The following is a 12,993-nucleotide window of genomic DNA, read 5'->3' as shown; positions in this document are numbered from 1 at the left end:
GTAAACAAAGTTGAGATGTTTGTCTTGGTTGCCACAAATAAGAATCTGCATATTTTGGCACGTTTGTTGATACTGTCTTAAAGCTATAGAAGAAAGAATTCCGAATATGCGAACGTGAAACCAACTTTACCGTGGTGTAGTTATGTCGCTTTAACGACATAAGATCTCGTAATGGCCAGAATAGCTAATATAAATAATAATAGCAGCCATCAAGACTGGCATCAAAGCAGCGTGATGAATGAAGGCGCCTTACTCAGGGTGAGAGTGTCCCAGGTTCGGATGGCTGTCCACTGGTGCCGGTGTGGCAGGAGTACAATGTTCCCTTGTTCACCTTTCGCGGACTCGGTACATCACGGATTTTCAAAAAATATTAATGGAAAAAAATATATCGCAGATTTTCGCTACTCAATCTGTGGAAAAAAAAAAATATATATATATATATATTTGATGAATTTTTACATTAAAACATTACATGGACATTACATTACATACACAGAACAGTGTGGGAATGGTTATTAAGAGAACGGGAAAGGTTTATGCGAGAAGGGAGGGACTAGCTGTCATGTCTATAAAAATTCAGTTAAGACGTTTCCCTTCCCAACAAATGGAATGCAACAACTTAGACACAGAAGCACGGCAAAGATAGAAAAAAGTTAAATTACAAATCAACAGACGCGGAAAAATGCATACTTTTCCTGCAGGTACATAATTCAGCCCTGGAACATAATGATACAGGCCTGGAATGTAATGATGCAGGTCTGGAATGTAATGATGCAGGTCTGGAATGTAATGATGCAGGCCTAGAATGCAATTATGCAGGTCTGGAATGTAATGATGCAGGTATGGAATGTAATTATGCAGGCCTGGAATGTAATGATGCAGGTCTGGAATGTAATGATGCAGGTCTGGAATGTAATGATGCAGGACTAGAATGCAATTATGCAGGTCTGGAATGTAATGATGCAGGTATGGAATGTAATTATGCAGGCCTAGAATGCAATTATGCAGGTCTGGAATGTAATGATGCAGGTATGGAATGTAATTATGCAGGCCTGGAATGTAATGATGCAGGCCTAGAATGTAGTGATGCAGGTATGGAATGTAATTATGCAGGCCTGGAATGTAATGATGCAGGTCTGGAATGTAATGATGCAGGTCTGGAATGTAATGATGCAGGCCTAGAATGCAATTATGCAGGTCTGGAATGTAATGATGCAGGTATGGAATGTAATTATGCAGGCCTAGAATGCAATTATGCAGGTCTGGAGTGTAATGATGCAGGTATGGAATGTAATTATGCAGGCCTGGAATGTAATGATGCAGGCCTAGAATGTAGTGATGCAGGTCTGGAATGTAAAGATGCAGGCCTAGCGTGTAGTGATGCAGGTCTGGAATGTAATGATGCAGGCCTGGAATATAATGATGCAGGCCTGGAATGTAATGATGCAGGTCTGGAATGTAATGATGCAGGCCTGGAATATAATGATGCAGGCCTGGAATGTAATGATGCAGGTATGGAATGTAGTGATGCAGGTCTGGAATGTAATGATGCAGGTATGGAATATAATGGTGTAGGTCTGGAACATGATGAGGTTTTGTGTTTGTATATCATTCATTTCTCATTTGTATATCATTCATAATGTTCTTTAAATTTTTAGTTTATGCCACTAATTATTATTAAACTTTATCTAGTAAGTTTATTTACCAGATTACTGTCAGCTGAAGATACACACTAAAACCTACATTAAATACACTAAAGGTTTCTGATGTAAATATTAGTAGTTAGTTTATGCCATGTAATTGTTAACACTTGTGGTTTTAACTTCCTCTGCAAATCTGTTTCCCTTTCGGTTCATGCTAGATGTGTTGAGCTAGTGGGCAGGTTGCAAAAACCAATTTAAAAGTAATTCATTTGAAGTGCATGGTGTTAAAGTTTGTTCAGTAGTAGAAGCATTAAACCTCACATTTTTGTTCACAGATAATGTTAGTTGATGTTTCTTACAGAAAAAAAATCTGTAGTCAAATCCTATTACAAAATAGTTACACTAGGAAGTTACTAGGAGACAGGAAACTGACATTATGGAAGAATGATGGAACCAAAACATCAACCACACCCATTAAATAATTACATATCCACGTATAAATGTTTGTCATGCGCATGTAAAATCTTTATGTCTGCAGACATACTAAAAATTGACATGTTTAAACAAACGCTAGCTGCAGGCAAACTTCTGATGGAGGGCACAAATTAGCACAGACTCAGTTATTCAGTAGCAGTGAATGTTACCAGTTAGGACAGCTGTCTACCCTGCTCTGTTTGAACTAAAAGCCACCCTAATTGGAACAATGCAGTGAGAGCAGTGTAGGTTTTACCCTCCTAGAAGTCTGAGTAACTCAGTCTGAACTGTTTTTTGATTACTGTCTTGTCAATGTCAAGACAGCAACCAAATTACCATTCTGTTTGATACCCTACTGCAATCCGGCAGTCATGAGGAAGAGCTATGCATGCACGGCAAAAACTAACGTTGCAGTGAGAGATGCACATGAAGACATACAGGGAACTAGAAGGACCTGGGTGAGCCACTGTCAGAGAGAAAGATGGAGAAAGACCTCCAGAGGGCTAGGACAAACCCTGGTGAGAGCTTGAGGAAGAGGTGACCAGGCGAAATGCGATGTTTGTAGGAGGTGTCCAGGAGGCTCCCCTTGAGGACACTACCCTAAACACCAGCCTTGTCTGTCACCAAGAGTCTGAACAATGGCTGAGCACTAGGGAGCAAGTGAGCGGATCTTAAGCAGTCAGGAGCTCAGCTGTGACCGATTGCCCCTGATTATGTCGGAGCAACACTATGCCTCCCTCTGGTGGCTGTAGGCGGCTTAGCAGCTGGCCCAGGCCTTGGGCCATTACAGATGTCTTCTAAATAAGAGAAATCACCATACCTCTTTCTTCTAGGAATAGGCCTCCTCTTGTAGAATTGCCCCTTTTCCCAAGTTGCATTGATTTCTGAGTATGCAAAGATCTTGTAGACCGAAATGGTAGTGTAAGATAGAATACCATTTGGTACAATGGGCCGATAGGTTACCATACACTTACAGGTGTTAAATGCAGACACAAATGAAGAATCAGTATTTTTGTACAAGGAAATTCATTTAAAAATGTTTATTCGGTAATTTGTATGTGTGTGACTGATCACTATGAACATCCTTATGAGACCTCTAATGTGTTTATGGATTAAAATAAATTGAACTTATCCTAGGGGTTAATTGTATTATTGTCCCAATTAGACAACCTTAAAAACCTTACAACTGTTTAATTTCTTGTGAAACATTGTTTGGAGCCAAACTGTGCCCAGATTAAATCAACAGGATTAAATACAGACGTTACTTCTATAGGAATGACGATAAAAGCAATTTAACCCTTATATGGTCCAAGGGTCTGTGGGACCCATTTTGAAAAAATCAGCTTAAAAAAATTCTACAATTTTTTTTTTTTCAAACTGAGATTCATTGATCCTTGGCTCATTTTCCGTGAGCAACATTAGTCAGAAAATATTTTCAATGACCACCCCCCCGTACCCCCCCCTTCACATTTATATTACATACAGGGTCCAGGGTCCACTGGGCCCTGGGCTAGTCAAAGTGGGCAATCAACATTGGGTTGGGTAGTTGACAGTCGTCTGTATGACTTTAAAGGAAATACAAACAAAGGACAGAGGTGTTTGGCATGCAAAGGTGGGCAACCATCAACACTTTTGATGGTTGTCACATCAGGGGTTGATTGCATATTGTCAGACAGTAGACGAAGAATCTCTATAGAGACAAAGGGGTGAGATCTGAAAGAAGCATCTTTTCTCTCAGCCCTCATTATCCCTCCCTCCTCTCTGGACCTGTATGTGTGTGTATGTATGTGTGTGTATGTGTGTGTGTGTGTGTGTGTGTATGTGTGTGTTTGTGTGTGTTTCACCCAATCATGGGGACATGATGCTATAAATGCTAAAAATGCTAAAAATGCTATAAAAGATGGCAAAGCGATTCTCAGTTCAGACTGCCTTACAGCTGATATTGGAAGAGACAGAGGATTTTGATGGTGATTCAGAAGAGGAAATTTCAGGATCACATTTCAGAAATATCAGAATCTGATACTGATAATGAAAAGGAGAATGAGCAGCAGCCAGCTCCGTTAGCACCAGCCCGTGAGCAGCTAGCCATAGGACCAGCCTGTCAGCCAGCATGATTTATGATTGATTTCCTTATTGTGTTACATTTTAATAAAAAAGTAACTAATAAATAAATAAGAGAGCAAACTAATTTAACATATGTATTGTTTATTTTACTTGCAATTGGGCTGAATCTGCTGATTATTTTAACAAAAATTGCAATGGGTCCCCCACACCCAGCTGGACCCCAAGAATGTAGACCACGCCTGGATCTCATCAGGGTTAATAAAGCCATTCAGAGGCTGGGCAACATGTTAGGTCATTCTTAGACTGTCTCAGCCACTCTGACTCTCTCAATCACTTTGAGTCTAAGACTATCTAAGCCACTTTGACTCTAAGACTCTCAGGGCACTTGTCAGCATTGGGATATTCAGTCTCTTACAGCAATGCAAGGCATTCTTAATGAGCAAAAATCTTAATGTCAAACACACAATGCGCAATATGCACATGATGCATAAAATGCTTTCCATCCCTTTTATCATGCGTGAGAAAGAATGATATTGCTAATTACTGCTCAAATGATGATCACTGTAACAAGTGTTACGGGGAAAGCAAAGTAGTTTGTTTATTAAACAAAAATAATTAATCAGTCCCCTTGAACATTAGGGCTGCAACAAAAGAAGATTCGATTAGAAGTAGCACGCGTGACCACATTGGTCAGCTAGTTGGGCGAGAGAAGAATGTGAAGTCTGAGACACACCAAAATGGTAAAAGTCACGGAGCGAGATTACGTCTTTCTACATTCCCCTTTACTTCTGCATACCTAACTGTGTCGTACATCTACTACAAGTAATCAATACACTTCAGGTTCAGGTAGCACCACCTCTGGCTTCCTCACCTTCTCTTCCTTTGGCTTAGTGCGCTGCTTCTTAAACCGAGATTCTTCCTTTCATCCCTCCTGCTTCTCTGCTTTGCCTGCAGGTTCAGCGTCATTAATCTGGAAAGCAGGATTTATAAATGTTTAATGAGATGATGACCGTGTCTATTGCATGCGAAGAAGCTGCTCTGAAGGCACGGGCTTTTCGGAATTTGTCCGTCTCAAAGCTACACCTGCAAGCAACCTATTTATTTTATTTTTTTGGCTTTCCAATGAGTTATAGGGTGCAGGTGAATGTTGTGCCATGTTTTTTAAAGAAGCATTCAAAGGAGACATCGTGGTGGTGAGTGTTTCACAGAAGCATCAGGGATGGAGAGGCCTGCATCAAAGAAAAGCTTCCAGTTTCTATAGTGACATTTGCATATGCGTTTCCACGTACCTGTGGCCGACATCTTCGAGACAGTTAAGCTCCTCGTCGAAGCCCTTGAGAACAGCAGCATCCATGGTACTCATGTTACCCATGTGGCTTTGACAGGGTCTGCCCATCTCTGCACCTGGAGAGCTGACAACATTAGCTCCAACACCACATGGTGCAGATGAGCGTGCTAATAACCTGAGCTATTTTAGTAGCCAGGGTACATAAGTTTGCATGCAATCATGCTGTAGCTCACATATTTTGTGCTCTTGCATACATAAGGTCACAGGCATTATTGTCACAGGCATTACTGCTTTATCATACTGGGGACCACAATAAAGCAGGTCGAAAAAGGGTTGAATTAAAACAGGTTCACAACAACCTTGTAAATAAAGTTCCACATGCAGAACAATTATCTTCTTAAAGAAGATCCAGAACTTGACCTTCATTATGATGGACTGAGCGCTTGGCAACAAAGGGAGTCTGGTGAGCAGCGATTGGTCGATTCTAGGCTGAAGTGAATGCATAGGAAATGCATTCAGTGTACATGTATGTGCATTGTGCTGTGTTGTAGTGGAAATCAGATGTTGATAGTGTTCTGTGCTCCTTAGTACCAGAACTTCTAGTTTACCTTCAGGGAGAAATATTAGGATTTATCAGAATATAAAGGATGAATAAACAAACTCAGATCTTCAAATAAGCTTTAAATAAGTGTTGGTGGCCTTTTTGTTTTCATGCCAGAAAATTTTGGCTTACTATAGATGGTAAAAGGTACCATATTACCTTATCTACCATATAAGGTAGCTTTCTTGTATAACTAGCTAACAGAATAATAAAATTTCCTATAGCAAATGTGTCTGGTAAACTTTGTCATTACACTTCAAACTTAGAGCATCACATAGAGCAAGTGGTAAGTAAAGCTTTAAACTACAGTTGCTACAGACACAAGCAGCTCTAATACTGAGACACTCATCTTAAATCTGACAATTTAACCTGTCCCATAGATCTAATCTATGGTATCTAATAGGGTGATATGTAATGGCTGAAGAACCTGTTTGAGGTTCCCATAAAAGACAGAGAGGGCAGCAGTGAGGAACCAAGCTGGGAGCATGTCCTGAAGGAGATGATCCTGAACACGGGGTTTGAGGGATGAAGCTCCCGCTTTGAGTCAGAAGCCGAAAGACCTTGCTGGACTGCCCACTTATTCAACCCTAATTTCCATTCTGACAGTGAGTTCTGCTGATGAATGTTCTCTTAGTTCATTTCAAAACGTTCTTTTAACTTGAATAAAAATTAGATGCAATTATTATATGCATGTGATGTACCATGTATTTGATGTATCAAGGTCAACAGTTGCATGCATATCTAAGACGTGATCCGTGAGACTGTCAGATGTTCGGTTCCAGGACTGGAAAGTGGCTCTAGTGTGAATAGTTAAGACTGGCATTCCAGAAAAAGTTTTAGCAAGACTGTCAGTGTCACTGTTTTCATCACAGAAATACTCAATCACCATAAAATATTAAACTGTAATAACATCATATCTTTTAAAACCTGAGCACTGTGATTTTTTGAAAGTCAAGAATTTGCAGAGGACAAAATGCAGAGGAGATTCTACATTTTGCAGTATGGTTGAATCTCTCAGTATCACATAGCAACAGTCTGCAGCCTAGAGAGCACAATCAGCTTTAGAAAACAATATCTAGGTAGCTAATGTGATTTAGCTAACACTAATTTCACTCTGCATGAGCACAGAACAAAATCATATCATCCAGTAAACTTGAACCACACAAAAAACTCTAATGGGACCACAGTTAAGAGACAGATTGTCAATAATACTGTGGTTAGATTTCTGAAATGTATTTGTTCAATAAACTATAAATAATCTTAAAACCTAACTATTTAAAGCCTCAGGGAACACTGTTTTCTTTCTAATTGGGTTAATCTTGCTCTTTGGAGTACAATATGTGCTCTGTGAATAGTCTAGTAAATGCCAGATCTTTGTCCTCCCTTACAATATGAGATGGGTGGTTCTGTTGTTTGGTGAAGCTTCCATACATAATGAGAATAATCTCATGATGGAACTTCAGAATGATTACAGAAACTAGGGCCAACACACACATCAAGGAAACCGACAAGACACACCTGGGAATGCTAATGGGCGGGGTTACAGACAACTAGAAGGGAACGGAAAAACAGATAGAGGCAGTGCGGCATGCACCATAATACCAGGACGGGTGAGTTTGGTTGGTTTTTGAACATGTGTTTTGTTAAACTGGCTGATGTAATGCCTGAATTTATTATCACACAAACACTTTCAAACTTCTGTAATATACTGTATTCCTTGGGTATTTAACAGTACCGTGTTGATAAACTGACATATATGTGCATCAGACATAGTTGTTGCTTATTGGCTAGTTGTCTTAGTTTCAGACGTGTGGACTCAGCTGCAGTCCTTAATTCAGTTTGCTTCTGTAAATATTCCAGGTCTCTCCATCACTGCACAGTGGTCCACTCTAGCCCTGATTGAGGCGTCCTATGAGAGCAGTGCTCATTAGCATATAAAATCAACCCCCGCCACATGACCTTCTATTCTCACAGAGGAAAATGACAGGAAAGAACACACAATACAAAAGATGAATTAGAGCATTTGTTGGGACTTATTACAGATTTTTTCCAAAGAGTAATTGGGAAGAGAGTAAACCACTGGGCATACTCCCATCTGTACACATAACCCAGCAAACAAAATGTTCAAATAAATGCCCGCTACAGGTCTGAAGGGAGGCTGGGGTATGGCTTTCTTTTACTTAATGAAAAAAGAAAGAAAAAGACCACGGAGGTTTGAGCTTGTCGCTCGTTTGGTGAATTCAATGTTTGTCATCCATCTCTTACTGTTACTATTGACAACATCATCTAATAGAGCACTGACTGGTTGACCAGGGCCACCAGTGAAATCACAGTAACTTTACATGGGGCGACCTGCCAGTAAGCAGGTTGTCTTCTGCACTTCCAGGTCAGAAGCAGTAAAGCTCTTGCCAAGAATCACAAGGTCTTGTGTCTTCATTCAAGACAAGCAACACATAGACATCAACACATTTTGATACATCACTGATTAAACAATCTAGACTTGTACTTATTTGATGTACGTCATACAAAATGTGAGAAAGGGAATAACTACACTTTCTGTCATAAAAAAACACCACACACCAGACCCGGACCACGCTCAAGCAGAACGCACATCAGTACCCAACAAAAACCAAAGCACATCTAGAGTCACCCTTTACTTTTTTGTTGTTGTTTCTGCTGCGCTGAACAAAAACTGTAAGATTAGGGTATAATGAAAGAAAACTGCAGCAGGTACCTGGTGTGGAAGCACGTGTGAGATCAGGGAACATGCTTTCACTTCCCATTCATTAACAGGACGGGCCCTCAACACAATAACTGACCACTTGGTGCAGGCATGAAGGCCCTCATGAAGCACTCAGGCAACTCCCCCCCAGGCTACCCAGCTTGGGGCAGAGTGCATTGCATTGCCACAGGTTATAAATGCAAATTCTGGTCCTGGGGATCAGGTTGTCCCCCTGACACTGGGAGTTGTAGTCTGCTGCTAGCATTACACTCCTGGTCCGGAGCAAGAGAGTGTACATGGGTCCCAGACATACAACATGGGTCCAAGATCTGCTGTATAAACCCCTGCTGCTCTGTTCACGCGCTCATGCTCATAAATACAGCGGACATCCACTTTTGTCGAGCAGCTCACCTTTTCCTTCACACCGTTTGGGAACACTGCTGGCCTTTCAAGAAGGCCGTGTCAAGAAGTATTCAGACTGGCTTCTGACCCGTCTGGACTCATTCCTGCTGACTTGAATAGTCTCATATACTGCGCAAGAGTTGCAGTCGGCTTGTTGGTCTCACTTCGGGTGCGAGAGATCCCGGGTTCAAATCCTGGACGAGCCCTTTCTTTGTACTTTGAGTCTAAACCTCAGCAGCACCATAATTCTTTGCCTCTTAACAAATTATGTGTAGATGTGTCTCCTTGGTGAATACAGGATGCTACACATGGGTCTTCTTAGAACTATATTTGAACTATAAATACGGACTTCTGCTAGCGGGATGCCCCATGGACGATGGGTTCCCTTTTGAGTTTTGGTCCTCCCAAGGTTTCTTCCTAATCCCCTCCATCTTAAGGAGTTTTTCCTTGCCACTGTCGCCTCTGGCTTGCTCATTAGGGATCTGGACCCATACGATTGTAAAGCTGCTTTGTGACAACATATGTTTTAGCTTATTTGATGCCATTTTGTTGATAATCAAAATTACCTCATTATATTGGCAGATTTTTTTTTTGTTTCCTAATTTAAGCATTCATCTTAAATCAAACTATGCAAATATAATGAGTTAATGCGCACATTCACCTTAGGTAGCATGGGGGCACTGCTTCCTGCGTGGAGGCTGCATATTTTCCCTACTGCCTGTGTGGGCTTCCTACAGCTACTCCGGTTTCTTCACACAATCCAAAGACACGTGTTAGGTCAACTGCTGTCTCTAACCTGGCCGTATGTGTGTGCTCGCAGACCCGCTGTGATGGATTGCCACTCTGTCTGGGGTAGGTTACTGCCCAGAGATACCATGATACTATAAAGACGAATTAAATGCAAATTGTTTGTTGCGAACAACATCTTTTGATGTAAATAAAGTTTGATTAGATAATTATAATTGTTAAACATTTTAATTATTCTTTTTTGTGACAGCGAGCTTGTCATCATCGTAACACAAAAGTTATTCTGAGGCCGAAAGCAAACACAAAAACAAATGGAAAACAGAACTCAAAATGCAAGAACACAGATGCGGTAGCACAAAGAAGATCGCTCCAAGGACCTGCTGACCACGAGAGGTTAGCACATAAAGTGGTAAAACACCCACAAACATGAACGCAAACGGGACCTTAAATATATACACTAATATGTTAAATAAAAACAGATGAATGCATACAGTAATACATTTAAATAAATACATTAATTGCATATTTTAATACATTAAATAATCACATTAAATTCATACACTAACAAGGACGAGAACGACAGACACAGTCATGTGTAACACATGACTGACTAACAAGGGACCATGAGGGAAGACACACACACACACACACACACACACACACACACACACACACCCCAACAGGACGGACTTGGGGAGGAATTGACGAGGTGGAAGCGTGCAGTGACATTTCTCTTCACCTGATCACGTGACATTTGTCAGTAGATTTTGAACGCAGACTTTGGGTCTGTTGTGTATGATCCTACCTTCCATTTAAAACGGAAGAAAGAAATGGAAGTGCAAGTTGGTGTTTTTAAATTGGACAATTACATCTGACCTGTGGTTAAACAGACATGTTCAATTCAAGCCATTTGTTCTCATTAGTTCTCAAAAATGACTGATGGTAGATGTCACTTTGTTTAATAAACCCAAATATGCGCACCCAAATGTGATTTAATTCAGCTCAGTAACAGGATAAATATACCGCAGTGTTGACACTTCTCCAATATGAGTGAAATTACGACATGGGGGATTATTCCGTGTGCTGGTGATGTTCTGAAAGGAGCGATGAGGAACCCGTATATCAGGAGAATGGACTTGTGGACCCACATCACTCTACATGAAGGAGCTGTGAGGGGCGTCTGACAACCGCCTCATATTCTCTATTATTACCAGTGGTTTCGAGTTGATCATAAAACAGAAGAGTGAAACAGAAATGGAAGTATATATTTATAACTTGGACTTTTTCAACTGACCTTGAGTTAAACAAACACCTACATGTTCAACTCAACCCATTAGTTCTCATTAGTGCTCATAAATGAATGATGGTGGATGTCGCTTTATGTTTAATAAACTCAAATACACTGTCTCAAATATGGTTTAATTCAACTCAGTAACAGGATCAATGCTACACAGTTTTGTCACTTCTGCAATATAAGAGTGAAAGAATGCTGACGTTCTTTCCCTCACAGATAGGGAATTATGCCGTGCGCTGGTGATGTTCTGAAAGGAGCGATGGAGAACCCGTATATCAGGAGAATGGACTTGTGGACCCACATCACTCTACATGAAGGAGCTGTGAGGGGTGTCTGACAACTGCCCCAGACTCTCTATTATTAACTAGCAGTGGTTTAGAGTGTAGAGTCTAGAGAGGAAGAGTGAAATGGAAACGGAAGTGTATATTTATAACTTGGACTTTTTCATCTGACCTGGAGTTAAACAAACACCTACATTAACTCAACACATTAGTTCAGATCACATTAGTTCAAATGAATAATGGTAGATGTCACTTTATGTTTAATAAAGCTGGAGCTGACGTCCAACTAAAGGCTGAAGGAGATCAATGTGTTTCTTCAGCAGGATGTCAAATGATCTAGAAGAATCAGCCTTCTAGACTAAAGAACCTTCCATCCTTCCTCAAAAGGTGAAACTTCAAGAGAGCCACTATCACTCAGCCCGAGTCTGGCACCAAGGGGAACAGACGTTGTTCCTTTGTAGTTAAAAGCCCAAGAGAAAACAGGGGCATCAGTGACCTGTTTGCTATGTGTTGCAACAACACAGTTGTCAGTGGCAGCCTTCCTAATAATTGGGAATAGCCATTTTTTTAAATTAATTTTCTTTCCTTTTTATTTAATATCTCATATCTAAAGGAGCATTCTATTTCACACAACTGTAACATTCCTGACGAATCAGAGGTCGTACCTGACCAGACTGGGAATTCAGCTGCAAGATAATTAACTGTGACATGTCTTGACAGAAGAGTGAATCGTGAGTGCAGGTTGGAAGCAGACTTATTAGATAAACAAAGAAAACGCCTCGGAACAATGCAGATTAGAGAGGAGACGAGAGTCAGACATTAGTCTCCACAAAGGCTAACCCAAAACACTGGTGTTACCATCCCGTGAGAATAAACAGGAGTGACAGGAAACAGGTAAAATCTATCAATCAAAGAGCGGGAGTTTGAAAAGCGTCAAAATGATTGGGAGGTGTGATTGGTGCTTGGGTGTGTGTCTTTTTAGATGGGTTCTGACCAGAGCATAACAATAAGATAGAAACATGTTTACATTTTAATTTATTTTAAAAGGTTTTTTTTTTTTTTACAACTAGCCACTGAGGCATGAGACCAGGGTTCCTTTGATAACTGAGATCAGGGACAAGCTGACCTATGGATGGAAGGTCCAAGCTTCACCGAGCGTGCGCACCTATGTGCAAGAGAAGATGTCTCTTTACCCTGATGTCCTCTGTCTATATTGTGCATTGAACCAGGGACAGTATTTGAAGGCAGACATAATGAATAGGGTTTCACAAACTCAAGTCTGACTGAATTTCACTACAGAATGCTGAATGAAATGAAATCTTGCATATTCCAAAAGCCATGAGCAGAAACCTTTTTGCAGGCCTGCGACAGAATGCAAGCAAAGTGAAAAGGATCACACAGAAACACTGGCAGTCAGAGGAAACGTGGGTTAGATCTGTCTTATTGTCTGCTGCTAAATGAACCTAAAATTCATGTT

The 12,993-nt window shown here is 40.7% G+C and overlaps 1 long non-coding RNA gene across 1 annotated transcript in view; it reads right to left on the bottom strand.

Moving 5' to 3' along the window:
* Positions 1-4,967: 4,967 nt before the first annotated feature.
* The window catches only part of LOC143518243 (uncharacterized), a 28,001-nt gene continuing 19,975 nt past the window's right edge, over positions 4,968-12,993 (bottom strand). Inside the window, exons 3-4 of the long non-coding RNA XR_013132113.1 lie at positions 5,471-5,585; positions 4,968-5,151 (exon numbers count right to left, since the gene is read on the bottom strand). This is a non-coding gene — a long non-coding RNA (uncharacterized LOC143518243). The remainder of the gene's footprint in view (positions 5,152-5,470; positions 5,586-12,993) is intronic.

Source organism: Brachyhypopomus gauderio, chromosome 7 (assembly GCF_052324685.1).
Source record: "Brachyhypopomus gauderio isolate BG-103 chromosome 7, BGAUD_0.2, whole genome shotgun sequence".
NCBI lineage: Eukaryota > Metazoa > Chordata > Actinopteri > Gymnotiformes > Hypopomidae > Brachyhypopomus > Brachyhypopomus gauderio.
The sequence above is the reverse complement of the archived record's forward strand: the minus strand, read 5'-3'. Positions and strand labels throughout refer to the sequence as shown.